This window comes from Nicotiana tabacum, unplaced genomic scaffold, assembly GCF_000715075.1.
Source record: "Nicotiana tabacum cultivar K326 unplaced genomic scaffold, ASM71507v2 Un00401, whole genome shotgun sequence".
NCBI classification, from domain to species: Eukaryota; Viridiplantae; Streptophyta; class Magnoliopsida; order Solanales; family Solanaceae; genus Nicotiana; species Nicotiana tabacum.
The window spans coordinates 1-15,486 of record NW_027438638.1 but is presented as its reverse complement, the minus strand read 5'-3'; the positions used below and the strand labels follow the sequence as shown (position 1 = coordinate 15,486).

At 41.0% G+C, this 15,486-nt stretch overlaps 24 non-coding genes across 24 annotated transcripts; all 24 read left to right on the top strand.

Moving 5' to 3' along the window:
* Positions 1–246: 246 nt before the first annotated feature.
* On the top strand, positions 247–364 carry LOC142179158 (5S ribosomal RNA). The gene has a single exon (XR_012707243.1). It is a non-coding gene; the product is annotated as a 5S ribosomal RNA (ribosomal RNA).
* Positions 365–889: 525 nt separating this feature from the next.
* Positions 890–1,008, top strand: LOC142179185 (5S ribosomal RNA). Its single transcript, XR_012707270.1, has one exon. It is a non-coding gene; the product is annotated as a 5S ribosomal RNA (ribosomal RNA).
* A 525-nt stretch (positions 1,009–1,533) lies between these two features.
* LOC142179184 (5S ribosomal RNA) lies at positions 1,534–1,652 on the top strand. The gene has a single exon (XR_012707269.1). It is a non-coding gene; the product is annotated as a 5S ribosomal RNA (ribosomal RNA).
* Positions 1,653–2,176: 524 nt separating this feature from the next.
* Positions 2,177–2,295, top strand: LOC142179182 (5S ribosomal RNA). Its single transcript, XR_012707267.1, has one exon. It is a non-coding gene; the product is annotated as a 5S ribosomal RNA (ribosomal RNA).
* A 526-nt stretch (positions 2,296–2,821) lies between these two features.
* LOC142179157 (5S ribosomal RNA) lies at positions 2,822–2,939 on the top strand. The gene has a single exon (XR_012707242.1). It is a non-coding gene; the product is annotated as a 5S ribosomal RNA (ribosomal RNA).
* Positions 2,940–3,464: 525 nt separating this feature from the next.
* Positions 3,465–3,583, top strand: LOC142179175 (5S ribosomal RNA). The gene has a single exon (XR_012707260.1). It is a non-coding gene; the product is annotated as a 5S ribosomal RNA (ribosomal RNA).
* Positions 3,584–4,109: 526 nt separating this feature from the next.
* LOC142179181 (5S ribosomal RNA) lies at positions 4,110–4,228 on the top strand. The gene has a single exon (XR_012707266.1). It is a non-coding gene; the product is annotated as a 5S ribosomal RNA (ribosomal RNA).
* A 525-nt stretch (positions 4,229–4,753) lies between these two features.
* On the top strand, positions 4,754–4,872 carry LOC142179180 (5S ribosomal RNA). The gene has a single exon (XR_012707265.1). It is a non-coding gene; the product is annotated as a 5S ribosomal RNA (ribosomal RNA).
* Positions 4,873–5,397: 525 nt separating this feature from the next.
* LOC142179179 (5S ribosomal RNA) lies at positions 5,398–5,516 on the top strand. The gene has a single exon (XR_012707264.1). It is a non-coding gene; the product is annotated as a 5S ribosomal RNA (ribosomal RNA).
* Positions 5,517–6,040: 524 nt separating this feature from the next.
* On the top strand, positions 6,041–6,158 carry LOC142179156 (5S ribosomal RNA). The gene has a single exon (XR_012707241.1). It is a non-coding gene; the product is annotated as a 5S ribosomal RNA (ribosomal RNA).
* A 525-nt stretch (positions 6,159–6,683) lies between these two features.
* LOC142179178 (5S ribosomal RNA) lies at positions 6,684–6,802 on the top strand. Its single transcript, XR_012707263.1, has one exon. It is a non-coding gene; the product is annotated as a 5S ribosomal RNA (ribosomal RNA).
* A 524-nt stretch (positions 6,803–7,326) lies between these two features.
* Positions 7,327–7,445, top strand: LOC142179153 (5S ribosomal RNA). Its single transcript, XR_012707238.1, has one exon. It is a non-coding gene; the product is annotated as a 5S ribosomal RNA (ribosomal RNA).
* Positions 7,446–7,971: 526 nt separating this feature from the next.
* LOC142179177 (5S ribosomal RNA) lies at positions 7,972–8,090 on the top strand. The gene has a single exon (XR_012707262.1). It is a non-coding gene; the product is annotated as a 5S ribosomal RNA (ribosomal RNA).
* Positions 8,091–8,613: 523 nt separating this feature from the next.
* Positions 8,614–8,731, top strand: LOC142179155 (5S ribosomal RNA). The gene has a single exon (XR_012707240.1). It is a non-coding gene; the product is annotated as a 5S ribosomal RNA (ribosomal RNA).
* A 524-nt stretch (positions 8,732–9,255) lies between these two features.
* On the top strand, positions 9,256–9,374 carry LOC142179176 (5S ribosomal RNA). Its single transcript, XR_012707261.1, has one exon. It is a non-coding gene; the product is annotated as a 5S ribosomal RNA (ribosomal RNA).
* A 524-nt stretch (positions 9,375–9,898) lies between these two features.
* Positions 9,899–10,017, top strand: LOC142179165 (5S ribosomal RNA). Its single transcript, XR_012707250.1, has one exon. It is a non-coding gene; the product is annotated as a 5S ribosomal RNA (ribosomal RNA).
* Positions 10,018–10,542: 525 nt separating this feature from the next.
* On the top strand, positions 10,543–10,661 carry LOC142179154 (5S ribosomal RNA). The gene has a single exon (XR_012707239.1). It is a non-coding gene; the product is annotated as a 5S ribosomal RNA (ribosomal RNA).
* A 526-nt stretch (positions 10,662–11,187) lies between these two features.
* Positions 11,188–11,306, top strand: LOC142179143 (5S ribosomal RNA). Its single transcript, XR_012707228.1, has one exon. It is a non-coding gene; the product is annotated as a 5S ribosomal RNA (ribosomal RNA).
* Positions 11,307–11,832: 526 nt separating this feature from the next.
* Positions 11,833–11,951, top strand: LOC142179216 (5S ribosomal RNA). The gene has a single exon (XR_012707301.1). It is a non-coding gene; the product is annotated as a 5S ribosomal RNA (ribosomal RNA).
* Positions 11,952–12,475: 524 nt separating this feature from the next.
* Positions 12,476–12,594, top strand: LOC142179205 (5S ribosomal RNA). Its single transcript, XR_012707290.1, has one exon. It is a non-coding gene; the product is annotated as a 5S ribosomal RNA (ribosomal RNA).
* A 525-nt stretch (positions 12,595–13,119) lies between these two features.
* On the top strand, positions 13,120–13,238 carry LOC142179194 (5S ribosomal RNA). The gene has a single exon (XR_012707279.1). It is a non-coding gene; the product is annotated as a 5S ribosomal RNA (ribosomal RNA).
* A 524-nt stretch (positions 13,239–13,762) lies between these two features.
* On the top strand, positions 13,763–13,881 carry LOC142179183 (5S ribosomal RNA). The gene has a single exon (XR_012707268.1). It is a non-coding gene; the product is annotated as a 5S ribosomal RNA (ribosomal RNA).
* Positions 13,882–14,405: 524 nt separating this feature from the next.
* LOC142179152 (5S ribosomal RNA) lies at positions 14,406–14,524 on the top strand. Its single transcript, XR_012707237.1, has one exon. It is a non-coding gene; the product is annotated as a 5S ribosomal RNA (ribosomal RNA).
* Positions 14,525–15,048: 524 nt separating this feature from the next.
* Positions 15,049–15,167, top strand: LOC142179137 (5S ribosomal RNA). Its single transcript, XR_012707222.1, has one exon. It is a non-coding gene; the product is annotated as a 5S ribosomal RNA (ribosomal RNA).
* Positions 15,168–15,486: the final 319 nt, after the last annotated feature.

The window sequence follows — 15,486 nt, the reverse complement described above, 5'->3', positions numbered from 1 at the left end:
CCATGCGGCCTAGTGTGATAGGCATGTAGCTAGGCCTTACGGGCCCTCTAATTGTGATATTATCGTCGAGCGCGGCTTGTTGTTGTTGGTCAATGCCTTTGCCAGCGAAAAATAGTGGAAATCAAAAGAGGAATTGCGTAAAACGGATAAATGAGCGTAAAGTTATGTCGTTTGAAGGTTTTACATCTTCGCACCTAAAGCGGAAGGAGGAAAGGTATTAAGAGAATTTAGAGTGCAAGGAATGTCGGATGCGATCATACCAGCACTAACGCACCGGATCCCATCAGAACTCCGAAGTTAAGCGTGCTTGGGCGAGAGTAGTACTAGGATGGGTGACCCCTGGGAAGTCCTCGTGTTGCATCCCTCTTTTTAGGCAAAATTTATATCTTACTTCTTTTAATGTATAGGCGGTATGTCTAATAAATTCACAAATGAGTTTTAAGCAGTGTAAACGAAATAGATATTTTTTTTTTACACGAAATAACAATATTTTTGAAGGTAATAGTTATTAAAAAAATCAAAAAATCAATATATAGTAAATAAGGAAAATATTTACGGGCTTAACAACGCTGCACTTGACACGTCACTACGCCTTGGCCTCGAAGGCGACATCCGTAAAATGCCTAGTTGCGACGTCGCCGTTCCATGCGGCCTAGTGTGATAGGCATGTAGCTAGGCCTTACGGGCCCTCTAATTGTGATATTATCGTCGAGCGCGGCTTGTTGTTGTTGGTCAATGCCTTTGCCAGCGAAAAATAGTGGAAATCAAAAGAGGAATTGCGTAAAACGGATAAATGAGCGTAAAGTTATGTCGTTTGAAGGTTTTACATCTTCGCACCTAAAGCGGAAGGAGGAAAGGTATTAAGAGAATTTAGAGTGCAAGGAATGTCGGATGCGATCATACCAGCACTAACGCACCGGATCCCATCAGAACTCCGAAGTTAAGCGTGCTTGGGCGAGAGTAGTACTAGGATGGGTGACCCCCTGGGAAGTCCTCGTGTTGCATCCCTCTTTTTAGGCAAAATTTATATCTTACTTCTTTTAATGTATAGGCGGTATGTCTAATAAATTCACAAATGAGTTTTAAGCAGTGTAAACGAAATAGATATTTTTTTTTTACACGAAATAACAATATTTTTGAAGGTAATAGTTATTAAAAAAATCAAAAAATCAATATATAGTAAATAAGGAAAATATTTACGGGCTTAACAACGCTGCACTTGACACGTCACTACGCCTTGGCCTCGAAGGCGACATCCGTAAAATGCCTAGTTGCGACGTCGCCGTTCCATGCGGCCTAGTGTGATAGGCATGTAGCTAGGCCTTACGGGCCCTCTAATTGTGATATTATCGTCGAGCGCGGCTTGTTGTTGTTGGTCAATGCCTTTGCCAGCGAAAAATAGTGGAAATCAAAAGAGGAATTGCGTAAAACGGATAAATGAGCGTAAAGTTATGTCGTTTGAAGGTTTTACATCTTCGCACCTAAAGCGGAAGGAGGAAAGGTATTAAGAGAATTTAGAGTGCAAGGAATGTCGGATGCGATCATACCAGCACTAACGCACCGGATCCCATCAGAACTCCGAAGTTAAGCGTGCTTGGGCGAGAGTAGTACTAGGATGGGTGACCCCCTGGGAAGTCCTCGTGTTGCATCCCTCTTTTTAGGCAAAATTTATATCTTACTTCTTTTAATGTATAGGCGGTATGTCTAATAAATTCACAAATGAGTTTTAAGCAGTGTAAACGAAATAGATATTTTTTTTTACACGAAATAACAATATTTTTGAAGGTAATAGTTATTAAAAAAATCAAAAAATCAATATATAGTAAATAAGGAAAATATTTACGGGCTTAACAACGCTGCACTTGACACGTCACTACGCCTTGGCCTCGAAGGCGACATCCGTAAAATGCCTAGTTGCGACGTCGCCGTTCCATGCGGCCTAGTGTGATAGGCATGTAGCTAGGCCTTACGGGCCCTCTAATTGTGATATTATCGTCGAGCGCGGCTTGTTGTTGTTGGTCAATGCCTTTGCCAGCGAAAAATAGTGGAAATCAAAAGAGGAATTGCGTAAAACGGATAAATGAGCGTAAAGTTATGTCGTTTGAAGGTTTTACATCTTCGCACCTAAAGCGGAAGGAGGAAAGGTATTAAGAGAATTTAGAGTGCAAGGAATGTCGGATGCGATCATACCAGCACTAACGCACCGGATCCCATCAGAACTCCGAAGTTAAGCGTGCTTGGGCGAGAGTAGTACTAGGATGGGTGACCCCCTGGGAAGTCCTCGTGTTGCATCCCTCTTTTTAGGCAAAATTTATATCTTACTTCTTTTAATGTATAGGCGGTATGTCTAATAAATTCACAAATGAGTTTTAAGCAGTGTAAACGAAATAGATATTTTTTTTTTTACACGAAATAACAATATTTTTGAAGGTAATAGTTATTAAAAAAATCAAAAAATCAATATATAGTAAATAAGGAAAATATTTACGGGCTTAACAACGCTGCACTTGACACGTCACTACGCCTTGGCCTCGAAGGCGACATCCGTAAAATGCCTAGTTGCGACGTCGCCGTTCCATGCGGCCTAGTGTGATAGGCATGTAGCTAGGCCTTACGGGCCCTCTAATTGTGATATTATCGTCGAGCGCGGCTTGTTGTTGTTGGTCAATGCCTTTGCCAGCGAAAAATAGTGGAAATCAAAAGAGGAATTGCGTAAAACGGATAAATGAGCGTAAAGTTATGTCGTTTGAAGGTTTTACATCTTCGCACCTAAAGCGGAAGGAGGAAAGGTATTAAGAGAATTTAGAGTGCAAGGAATGTCGGATGCGATCATACCAGCACTAACGCACCGGATCCCATCAGAACTCCGAAGTTAAGCGTGCTTGGGCGAGAGTAGTACTAGGATGGGTGACCCCTGGGAAGTCCTCGTGTTGCATCCCTCTTTTTAGGCAAAATTTATATCTTACTTCTTTTAATGTATAGGCGGTATGTCTAATAAATTCACAAATGAGTTTTAAGCAGTGTAAACGAAATAGATATTTTTTTTTTACACGAAATAACAATATTTTTGAAGGTAATAGTTATTAAAAAAATCAAAAAATCAATATATAGTAAATAAGGAAAATATTTACGGGCTTAACAACGCTGCACTTGACACGTCACTACGCCTTGGCCTCGAAGGCGACATCCGTAAAATGCCTAGTTGCGACGTCGCCGTTCCATGCGGCCTAGTGTGATAGGCATGTAGCTAGGCCTTACGGGCCCTCTAATTGTGATATTATCGTCGAGCGCGGCTTGTTGTTGTTGGTCAATGCCTTTGCCAGCGAAAAATAGTGGAAATCAAAAGAGGAATTGCGTAAAACGGATAAATGAGCGTAAAGTTATGTCGTTTGAAGGTTTTACATCTTCGCACCTAAAGCGGAAGGAGGAAAGGTATTAAGAGAATTTAGAGTGCAAGGAATGTCGGATGCGATCATACCAGCACTAACGCACCGGATCCCATCAGAACTCCGAAGTTAAGCGTGCTTGGGCGAGAGTAGTACTAGGATGTGTGACCCCCTGGGAAGTCCTCGTGTTGCATCCCTCTTTTTAGGCAAAATTTATATCTTACTTCTTTTAATGTATAGGCGGTATGTCTAATAAATTCACAAATGAGTTTTAAGCAGTGTAAACGAAATAGATATTTTTTTTTTTACACGAAATAACAATATTTTTGAAGGTAATAGTTATTAAAAAAATCAAAAAATCAATATATAGTAAATAAGGAAAATATTTACGGGCTTAACAACGCTGCACTTGACACGTCACTACGCCTTGGCCTCGAAGGCGACATCCGTAAAATGCCTAGTTGCGACGTCGCCGTTCCATGCGGCCTAGTGTGATAGGCATGTAGCTAGGCCTTACGGGCCCTCTAATTGTGATATTATCGTCGAGCGCGGCTTGTTGTTGTTGGTCAATGCCTTTGCCAGCGAAAAATAGTGGAAATCAAAAGAGGAATTGCGTAAAACGGATAAATGAGCGTAAAGTTATGTCGTTTGAAGGTTTTACATCTTCGCACCTAAAGCGGAAGGAGGAAAGGTATTAAGAGAATTTAGAGTGCAAGGAATGTCGGATGCGATCATACCAGCACTAACGCACCGGATCCCATCAGAACTCCGAAGTTAAGCGTGCTTGGGCGAGAGTAGTACTAGGATGGGTGACCCCCTGGGAAGTCCTCGTGTTGCATCCCTCTTTTTAGGCAAAATTTATATCTTACTTCTTTTAATGTATAGGCGGTATGTCTAATAAATTCACAAATGAGTTTTAAGCAGTGTAAACGAAATAGATATTTTTTTTTTACACGAAATAACAATATTTTTGAAGGTAATAGTTATTAAAAAAATCAAAAAATCAATATATAGTAAATAAGGAAAATATTTACGGGCTTAACAACGCTGCACTTGACACGTCACTACGCCTTGGCCTCGAAGGCGACATCCGTAAAATGCCTAGTTGCGACGTCGCCGTTCCATGCGGCCTAGTGTGATAGGCATGTAGCTAGGCCTTACGGGCCCTCTAATTGTGATATTATCGTCGAGCGCGGCTTGTTGTTGTTGGTCAATGCCTTTGCCAGCGAAAAATAGTGGAAATCAAAAGAGGAATTGCGTAAAACGGATAAATGAGCGTAAAGTTATGTCGTTTGAAGGTTTTACATCTTCGCACCTAAAGCGGAAGGAGGAAAGGTATTAAGAGAATTTAGAGTGCAAGGAATGTCGGATGCGATCATACCAGCACTAACGCACCGGATCCCATCAGAACTCCGAAGTTAAGCGTGCTTGGGCGAGAGTAGTACTAGGATGGGTGACCCCCTGGGAAGTCCTCGTGTTGCATCCCTCTTTTTAGGCAAAATTTATATCTTACTTCTTTTAATGTATAGGCGGTATGTCTAATAAATTCACAAATGAGTTTTAAGCAGTGTAAACGAAATAGATATTTTTTTTTTACACGAAATAACAATATTTTTGAAGGTAATAGTTATTAAAAAAATCAAAAAATCAATATATAGTAAATAAGGAAAATATTTACGGGCTTAACAACGCTGCACTTGACACGTCACTACGCCTTGGCCTCGAAGGCGACATCCGTAAAATGCCTAGTTGCGACGTCGCCGTTCCATGCGGCCTAGTGTGATAGGCATGTAGCTAGGCCTTACGGGCCCTCTAATTGTGATATTATCGTCGAGCGCGGCTTGTTGTTGTTGGTCAATGCCTTTGCCAGCGAAAAATAGTGGAAATCAAAAGAGGAATTGCGTAAAACGGATAAATGAGCGTAAAGTTATGTCGTTTGAAGGTTTTACATCTTCGCACCTAAAGCGGAAGGAGGAAAGGTATTAAGAGAATTTAGAGTGCAAGGAATGTCGGATGCGATCATACCAGCACTAACGCACCGGATCCCATCAGAACTCCGAAGTTAAGCGTGCTTGGGCGAGAGTAGTACTAGGATGGGTGACCCCCTGGGAAGTCCTCGTGTTGCATCCCTCTTTTTAGGCAAAATTTATATCTTACTTCTTTTAATGTATAGGCGGTATGTCTAATAAATTCACAAATGAGTTTTAAGCAGTGTAAACGAAATAGATATTTTTTTTTACACGAAATAACAATATTTTTGAAGGTAATAGTTATTAAAAAAATCAAAAAATCAATATATAGTAAATAAGGAAAATATTTACGGGCTTAACAACGCTGCACTTGACACGTCACTACGCCTTGGCCTCGAAGGCGACATCCGTAAAATGCCTAGTTGCGACGTCGCCGTTCCATGCGGCCTAGTGTGATAGGCATGTAGCTAGGCCTTACGGGCCCTCTAATTGTGATATTATCGTCGAGCGCGGCTTGTTGTTGTTGGTCAATGCCTTTGCCAGCGAAAAATAGTGGAAATCAAAAGAGGAATTGCGTAAAACGGATAAATGAGCGTAAAGTTATGTCGTTTGAAGGTTTTACATCTTCGCACCTAAAGCGGAAGGAGGAAAGGTATTAAGAGAATTTAGAGTGCAAGGAATGTCGGATGCGATCATACCAGCACTAACGCACCGGATCCCATCAGAACTCCGAAGTTAAGCGTGCTTGGGCGAGAGTAGTACTAGGATGGGTGACCCCTGGGAAGTCCTCGTGTTGCATCCCTCTTTTTAGGCAAAATTTATATCTTACTTCTTTTAATGTATAGGCGGTATGTCTAATAAATTCACAAATGAGTTTTAAGCAGTGTAAACGAAATAGATATTTTTTTTTTACACGAAATAACAATATTTTTGAAGGTAATAGTTATTAAAAAAATCAAAAAATCAATATATAGTAAATAAGGAAAATATTTACGGGCTTAACAACGCTGCACTTGACACGTCACTACGCCTTGGCCTCGAAGGCGACATCCGTAAAATGCCTAGTTGCGACGTCGCCGTTCCATGCGGCCTAGTGTGATAGGCATGTAGCTAGGCCTTACGGGCCCTCTAATTGTGATATTATCGTCGAGCGCGGCTTGTTGTTGTTGGTCAATGCCTTTGCCAGCGAAAAATAGTGGAAATCAAAAGAGGAATTGCGTAAAACGGATAAATGAGCGTAAAGTTATGTCGTTTGAAGGTTTTACATCTTCGCACCTAAAGCGGAAGGAGGAAAGGTATTAAGAGAATTTAGAGTGCAAGGAATGTCGGATGCGATCATACCAGCACTAACGCACCGGATCCCATCAGAACTCCGAAGTTAAGCGTGCTTGGGCGAGAGTAGTACTAGGATGGGTGACCCCCTGGGAAGTCCTCGTGTTGCATCCCTCTTTTTAGGCAAAATTTATATCTTACTTCTTTTAATGTATAGGCGGTATGTCTAATAAATTCACAAATGAGTTTTAAGCAGTGTAAACGAAATAGATATTTTTTTTTACACGAAATAACAATATTTTTGAAGGTAATAGTTATTAAAAAAATCAAAAAATCAATATATAGTAAATAAGGAAAATATTTACGGGCTTAACAACGCTGCACTTGACACGTCACTACGCCTTGGCCTCGAAGGCGACATCCGTAAAATGCCTAGTTGCGACGTCGCCGTTCCATGCGGCCTAGTGTGATAGGCATGTAGCTAGGCCTTACGGGCCCTCTAATTGTGATATTATCGTCGAGCGCGGCTTGTTGTTGTTGGTCAATGCCTTTGCCAGCGAAAAATAGTGGAAATCAAAAGAGGAATTGCGTAAAACGGATAAATGAGCGTAAAGTTATGTCGTTTGAAGGTTTTACATCTTCGCACCTAAAGCGGAAGGAGGAAAGGTATTAAGAGAATTTAGAGTGCAAGGAATGTCGGATGCGATCATACCAGCACTAACGCACCGGATCCCATCAGAACTCCGAAGTTAAGCGTGCTTGGGCGAGAGTAGTACTTGGATGGGTGACCCCTTGGGAAGTCCTCGTGTTGCATCCCTCTTTTTAGGCAAAATTTATATCTTACTTCTTTTAATGTATAGGCGGTATGTCTAATAAATTCACAAATGAGTTTTAAGCAGTGTAAACGAAATAGATATTTTTTTTTTTACACGAAATAACAATATTTTTGAAGGTAATAGTTATTAAAAAAATCAAAAAATCAATATATAGTAAATAAGGAAAATATTTACGGGCTTAACAACGCTGCACTTGACACGTCACTACGCCTTGGCCTCGAAGGCGACATCCGTAAAATGCCTAGTTGCGACGTCGCCGTTCCATGCGGCCTAGTGTGATAGGCATGTAGCTAGGCCTTACGGGCCCTCTAATTGTGATATTATCGTCGAGCGCGGCTTGTTGTTGTTGGTCAATGCCTTTGCCAGCGAAAAATAGTGGAAATCAAAAGAGGAATTGCGTAAAACGGATAAATGAGCGTAAAGTTATGTCGTTTGAAGGTTTTACATCTTCGCACCTAAAGCGGAAGGAGGAAAGGTATTAAGAGAATTTAGAGTGCAAGGAATGTCGGATGCGATCATACCAGCACTAACGCACCGGATCCCATCAGAACTCCGAAGTTAAGCGTGCTTGGGCGAGAGTAGTACTAGGATGGGTGACCCCCTGGGAAGTCCTCGTGTTGCATCCCTCTTTTTAGGCAAAATTTATATCTTACTTCTTTTAATGTATAGGCGGTATGTCTAATAAATTCACAAATGAGTTTTAAGCAGTGTAAACGAAATAGATATTTTTTTTTACACGAAATAACAATATTTTTGAAGGTAATAGTTATTAAAAAATCAAAAAATCAATATATAGTAAATAAGGAAAATATTTACGGGCTTAACAACGCCGCACTTGACACGTCACTACGCCTTGGCCTCGAAGGCGACATCCGTAAAATGCCTAGTTGCGACGTCGCCGTTCCATGCGGCCTAGTGTGATAGGCATGTAGCTAGGCCTTACGGGCCCTCTAATTGTGATATTATCGTCGAGCGCGGCTTGTTGTTGTTGGTCAATGCCTTTGCCAGCGAAAAATAGTGGAAATCAAAAGAGGAATTGCGTAAAACGGATAAATGAGCGTAAAGTTATGTCGTTTGAAGGTTTTACATCTTCGCACCTAAAGCGGAAGGAGGAAAGGTATTAAGAGAATTTAGAGTGCAAGGAATGTCGGATGCGATCATACCAGCACTAACGCACCGGATCCCATCAGAACTCCGAAGTTAAGCGTGCTTGGGCGAGAGTAGTACTAGGATGGGTGACCCCTGGGAAGTCCTCGTGTTGCATCCCTCTTTTTAGGCAAAATTTATATCTTACTTCTTTTAATGTATAGGCGGTATGTCTAATAAATTCACAAATGAGTTTTAAGCAGTGTAAACGAAATAGATATTTTTTTTTTACACGAAATAACAATATTTTTGAAGGTAATAGTTATTAAAAAATCAAAAAATCAATATATAGTAAATAAGGAAAATATTTACGGGCTTAACAACGCTGCACTTGACACGTCACTACGCCTTGGCCTCGAAGGCGACATCCGTAAAATGCCTAGTTGCGACGTCGCCGTTCCATGCGGCCTAGTGTGATAGGCATGTAGCTAGGCCTTACGGGCCCTCTAATTGTGATATTATCGTCGAGCGCGGCTTGTTGTTGTTGGTCAATGCCTTTGCCAGCGAAAAATAGTGGAAATCAAAAGAGGAATTGCGTAAAACGGATAAATGAGCGTAAAGTTATGTCGTTTGAAGGTTTTACATCTTCGCACCTAAAGCGGAAGGAGGAAAGGTATTAAGAGAATTTAGAGTGCAAGGAATGTCGGATGCGATCATACCAGCACTAACGCACCGGATCCCATCAGAACTCCGAAGTTAAGCGTGCTTGGGCGAGAGTAGTACTAGGATGGGTGACCCCCTGGGAAGTCCTCGTGTTGCATCCCTCTTTTTAGGCAAAATTTATATCTTACTTCTTTTAATGTATAGGCGGTATGTCTAATAAATTCACAAATGAGTTTTAAGCAGTGTAAACGAAATAGATATTTTTTTTTACACGAAATAACAATATTTTTGAAGGTAATAGTTATTAAAAAAATCAAAAAATCAATATATAGTAAATAAGGAAAATATTTACGGGCTTAACAACGCTGCACTTGACACGTCACTACGCCTTGGCCTCGAAGGCGACATCCGTAAAATGCCTAGTTGCGACGTCGCCGTTCCATGCGGCCTAGTGTGATAGGCATGTAGCTAGGCCTTACGGGCCCTCTAATTGTGATATTATCGTCGAGCGCGGCTTGTTGTTGTTGGTCAATGCCTTTGCCAGCGAAAAATAGTGGAAATCAAAAGAGGAATTGCGTAAAACGGATAAATGAGCGTAAAGTTATGTCGTTTGAAGGTTTTACATCTTCGCACCTAAAGCGGAAGGAGGAAAGGTATTAAGAGAATTTAGAGTGCAAGGAATGTCGGATGCGATCATACCAGCACTAACGCACCGGATCCCATCAGAACTCCGAAGTTAAGCGTGCTTGGGCGAGAGTAGTACTAGGATGGGTGACCCCCTGGGAAGTCCTCGTGTTGCATCCCTCTTTTTAGGCAAAATTTATATCTTACTTCTTTTAATGTATAGGCGGTATGTCTAATAAATTCACAAATGAGTTTTAAGCAGTGTAAACGAAATAGATATTTTTTTTTTACACGAAATAACAATATTTTTGAAGGTAATAGTTATTAAAAAAATCAAAAAATCAATATATAGTAAATAAGGAAAATATTTACGGGCTTAACAACGCTGCACTTGACACGTCACTACGCCTTGGCCTCGAAGGCGACATCCGTAAAATGCCTAGTTGCGACGTCGCCGTTCCATGCGGCCTAGTGTGATAGGCATGTAGCTAGGCCTTACGGGCCCTCTAATTGTGATATTATCGTCGAGCGCGGCTTGTTGTTGTTGGTCAATGCCTTTGCCAGCGAAAAATAGTGGAAATCAAAAGAGGAATTGCGTAAAACGGATAAATGAGCGTAAAGTTATGTCGTTTGAAGGTTTTACATCTTCGCACCTAAAGCGGAAGGAGGAAAGGTATTAAGAGAATTTAGAGTGCAAGGAATGTCGGATGCGATCATACCAGCACTAACGCACCGGATCCCATCAGAACTCCGAAGTTAAGCGTGCTTGGGCGAGAGTAGTACTAGGATGGGTGACCCCCTGGGAAGTCCTCGTGTTGCATCCCTCTTTTTAGGCAAAATTTATATCTTACTTCTTTTAATGTATAGGCGGTATGTCTAATAAATTCACAAATGAGTTTTAAGCAGTGTAAACGAAATAGATATTTTTTTTTTTACACGAAATAACAATATTTTTGAAGGTAATAGTTATTAAAAAAATCAAAAAATCAATATATAGTAAATAAGGAAAATATTTACGGGCTTAACAACGCTGCACTTGACACGTCACTACGCCTTGGCCTCGAAGGCGACATCCGTAAAATGCCTAGTTGCGACGTCGCCGTTCCATGCGGCCTAGTGTGATAGGCATGTAGCTAGGCCTTACGGGCCCTCTAATTGTGATATTATCGTCGAGCGCGGCTTGTTGTTGTTGGTCAATGCCTTTGCCAGCGAAAAATAGTGGAAATCAAAAGAGGAATTGCGTAAAACGGATAAATGAGCGTAAAGTTATGTCGTTTGAAGGTTTTACATCTTCGCACCTAAAGCGGAAGGAGGAAAGGTATTAAGAGAATTTAGAGTGCAAGGAATGTCGGATGCGATCATACCAGCACTAACGCACCGGATCCCATCAGAACTCCGAAGTTAAGCGTGCTTGGGCGAGAGTAGTACTAGGATGGGTGACCCCCTGGGAAGTCCTCGTGTTGCATCCCTCTTTTTAGGCAAAATTTATATCTTACTTCTTTTAATGTATAGGCGGTATGTCTAATAAATTCACAAATGAGTTTTAAGCAGTGTAAACGAAATAGATATTTTTTTTTTACACGAAATAACAATATTTTTGAAGGTAATAGTTATTAAAAAAAATCAAAAAATCAATATATAGTAAATAAGGAAAATATTTACGGGCTTAACAACGCTGCACTTGACACGTCACTACGCCTTGGCCTCGAAGGCGACATCCGTAAAATGCCTAGTTGCGACGTCGCCGTTCCATGCGGCCTAGTGTGATAGGCATGTAGCTAGGCCTTACGGGCCCTCTAATTGTGATATTATCGTCGAGCGCGGCTTGTTGTTGTTGGTCAATGCCTTTGCCAGCGAAAAATAGTGGAAATCAAAAGAGGAATTGCGTAAAACGGATAAATGAGCGTAAAGTTATGTCGTTTGAAGGTTTTACATCTTCGCACCTAAAGCGGAAGGAGGAAAGGTATTAAGAGAATTTAGAGTGCAAGGAATGTCGGATGCGATCATACCAGCACTAACGCACCGGATCCCATCAGAACTCCGAAGTTAAGCGTGCTTGGGCGAGAGTAGTACTAGGATGGGTGACCCCCTGGGAAGTCCTCGTGTTGCATCCCTCTTTTTAGGCAAAATTTATATCTTACTTCTTTTAATGTATAGGCGGTATGTCTAATAAATTCACAAATGAGTTTTAAGCAGTGTAAACGAAATAGATATTTTTTTTTACACGAAATAACAATATTTTTGAAGGTAATAGTTATTAAAAAAATCAAAAAATCAATATATAGTAAATAAGGAAAATATTTACGGGCTTAACAACGCTGCACTTGACACGTCACTACGCCTTGGCCTCGAAGGCGACATCCGTAAAATGCCTAGTTGCGACGTCGCCGTTCCATGCGGCCTAGTGTGATAGGCATGTAGCTAGGCCTTACGGGCCCTCTAATTGTGATATTATCGTCGAGCGCGGCTTGTTGTTGTTGGTCAATGCCTTTGCCAGCGAAAAATAGTGGAAATCAAAAGAGGAATTGCGTAAAACGGATAAATGAGCGTAAAGTTATGTCGTTTGAAGGTTTTACATCTTCGCACCTAAAGCGGAAGGAGGAAAGGTATTAAGAGAATTTAGAGTGCAAGGAATGTCGGATGCGATCATACCAGCACTAACGCACCGGATCCCATCAGAACTCCGAAGTTAAGCGTGCTTGGGCGAGAGTAGTACTAGGATGGGTGACCCCCTGGGAAGTCCTCGTGTTGCATCCCTCTTTTTAGGCAAAATTTATATCTTACTTCTTTTAATGTATAGGCGGTATGTCTAATAAATTCACAAATGAGTTTTAAGCAGTGTAAACGAAATAGATATTTTTTTTTTACACGAAATAACAATATTTTTGAAGGTAATAGTTATTAAAAAAATCAAAAAATCAATATATAGTAAATAAGGAAAATATTTACGGGCTTAACAACGCTGCACTTGACACGTCACTACGCCTTGGCCTCGAAGGCGACATCCGTAAAATGCCTAGTTGCGACGTCGCCGTTCCATGCGGCCTAGTGTGATAGGCATGTAGCTAGGCCTTACGGGCCCTCTAATTGTGATATTATCGTCGAGCGCGGCTTGTTGTTGTTGGTCAATGCCTTTGCCAGCGAAAAATAGTGGAAATCAAAAGAGGAATTGCGTAAAACGGATAAATGAGCGTAAAGTTATGTCGTTTGAAGGTTTTACATCTTCGCACCTAAAGCGGAAGGAGGAAAGGTATTAAGAGAATTTAGAGTGCAAGGAATGTCGGATGCGATCATACCAGCACTAACGCACCGGATCCCATCAGAACTCCGAAGTTAAGCGTGCTTGGGCGAGAGTAGTACTAGGATGGGTGACCCCCTGGGAAGTCCTCGTGTTGCATCCCTCTTTTTAGGCAAAATTTATATCTTACTTCTTTTAATGTATAGGCGGTATGTCTAATAAATTCACAAATGAGTTTTAAGCAGTGTAAACGAAATAGATATTTTTTTTTACACGAAATAACAATATTTTTGAAGGTAATAGTTATTAAAAAAATCAAAAAATCAATATATAGTAAATAAGGAAAATATTTACGGGCTTAACAACGCTGCACTTGACACGTCACTACGCCTTGGCCTCGAAGGCGACATCCGTAAAATGCCTAGTTGCGACGTCGCCGTTCCATGCGGCCTAGTGTGATAGGCATGTAGCTAGGCCTTACGGGCCCTCTAATTGTGATATTATCGTCGAGCGCGGCTTGTTGTTGTTGGTCAATGCCTTTGCCAGCGAAAAATAGTGGAAATCAAAAGAGGAATTGCGTAAAACGGATAAATGAGCGTAAAGTTATGTCGTTTGAAGGTTTTACATCTTCGCACCTAAAGCGGAAGGAGGAAAGGTATTAAGAGAATTTAGAGTGCAAGGAATGTCGGATGCGATCATACCAGCACTAACGCACCGGATCCCATCAGAACTCCGAAGTTAAGCGTGCTTGGGCGAGAGTAGTACTAGGATGGGTGACCCCCTGGGAAGTCCTCGTGTTGCATCCCTCTTTTTAGGCAAAATTTATATCTTACTTCTTTTAATGTATAGGCGGTATGTCTAATAAATTCACAAATGAGTTTTAAGCAGTGTAAACGAAATAGATATTTTTTTTTACACGAAATAACAATATTTTTGAAGGTAATAGTTATTAAAAAAATCAAAAAATCAATATATAGTAAATAAGGAAAATATTTACGGGCTTAACAACGCTGCACTTGACACGTCACTACGCCTTGGCCTCGAAGGCGACATCCGTAAAATGCCTAGTTGCGACGTCGCCGTTCCATGCGGCCTAGTGTGATAGGCATGTAGCTAGGCCTTACGGGCCCTCTAATTGTGATATTATCGTCGAGCGCGGCTTGTTGTTGTTGGTCAATGCCTTTGCCAGCGAAAAATAGTGGAAATCAAAAGAGGAATTGCGTAAAACGGATAAATGAGCGTAAAGTTATGTCGTTTGAAGGTTTTACATCTTCGCACCTAAAGCGGAAGGAGGAAAGGTATTAAGAGAATTTAGAGTGCAAGGAATGTCGGATGCGATCATACCAGCACTAACGCACCGGATCCCATCAGAACTCCGAAGTTAAGCGTGCTTGGGCGAGAGTAGTACTAGGATGGGTGACCCCTTGGGAAGTCCTCGTGTTGCATCCCTCTTTTTAGGCAAAATTTATATCTTACTTCTTTTAATGTATAGGCGGTATGTCTAATAAATTCACAAATGAGTTTTAAGCAGTGTAAACGAAATAGATATTTTTTTTTACACGAAATAACAATATTTTTGAAGGTAATAGTTATTAAAAAAATCAAAAAATCAATATATAGTAAATAAGGAAAATATTTACGGGCTTAACAACGCTGCACTTGACACGTCACTACGCCTTGGCCTCGAAGGCGACATCCGTAAAATGCCTAGTTGCGACGTCGCCGTTCCATGCGGCCTAGTGTGATAGGCATGTAGCTAGGCCTTACGGGCCCTCTAATTGTGATATTATCGTCGAGCGCGGCTTGTTGTTGTTGGTCAATGCCTTTGCCAGCGAAAAATAGTGGAAATCAAAAGAGGAATTGCGTAAAACGGATAAATGAGCGTAAAGTTATGTCGTTTGAAGGTTTTACATCTTCGCACCTAAAGCGGAAGGAGGAAAGGTATTAAGAGAATTTAGAGTGCAAGGAATGTCGGATGCGATCATACCAGCACTAACGCACCGGATCCCATCAGAACTCCGAAGTTAAGCGTGCTTGGGCGAGAGTAGTACTAGGATGGGTGACCCCCTGGGAAGTCCTCGTGTTGCATCCCTCTTTTTAGGCAAAATTTATATCTTACTTCTTTTAATGTATAGGCGGTATGTCTAATAAATTCACAAATGAGTTTTAAGCAGTGTAAACGAAATAGATATTTTTTTTTACACGAAATAACAATATTTTTGAAGGTAATAGTTATTAAAAAAATCAAAAAATCAATATATAGTAAATAAGGAAAATATTTACGGGCTTAACAACGCTGCACTTGACACGTCACTACGCCTTGGCCTCGAAGGCGACATCCGTAAAATGCCTAGTTGCGACGTCGCCGTTCCATGCGGCCTAGTGTGATAGGCATGTAGCTAGGCCTTACG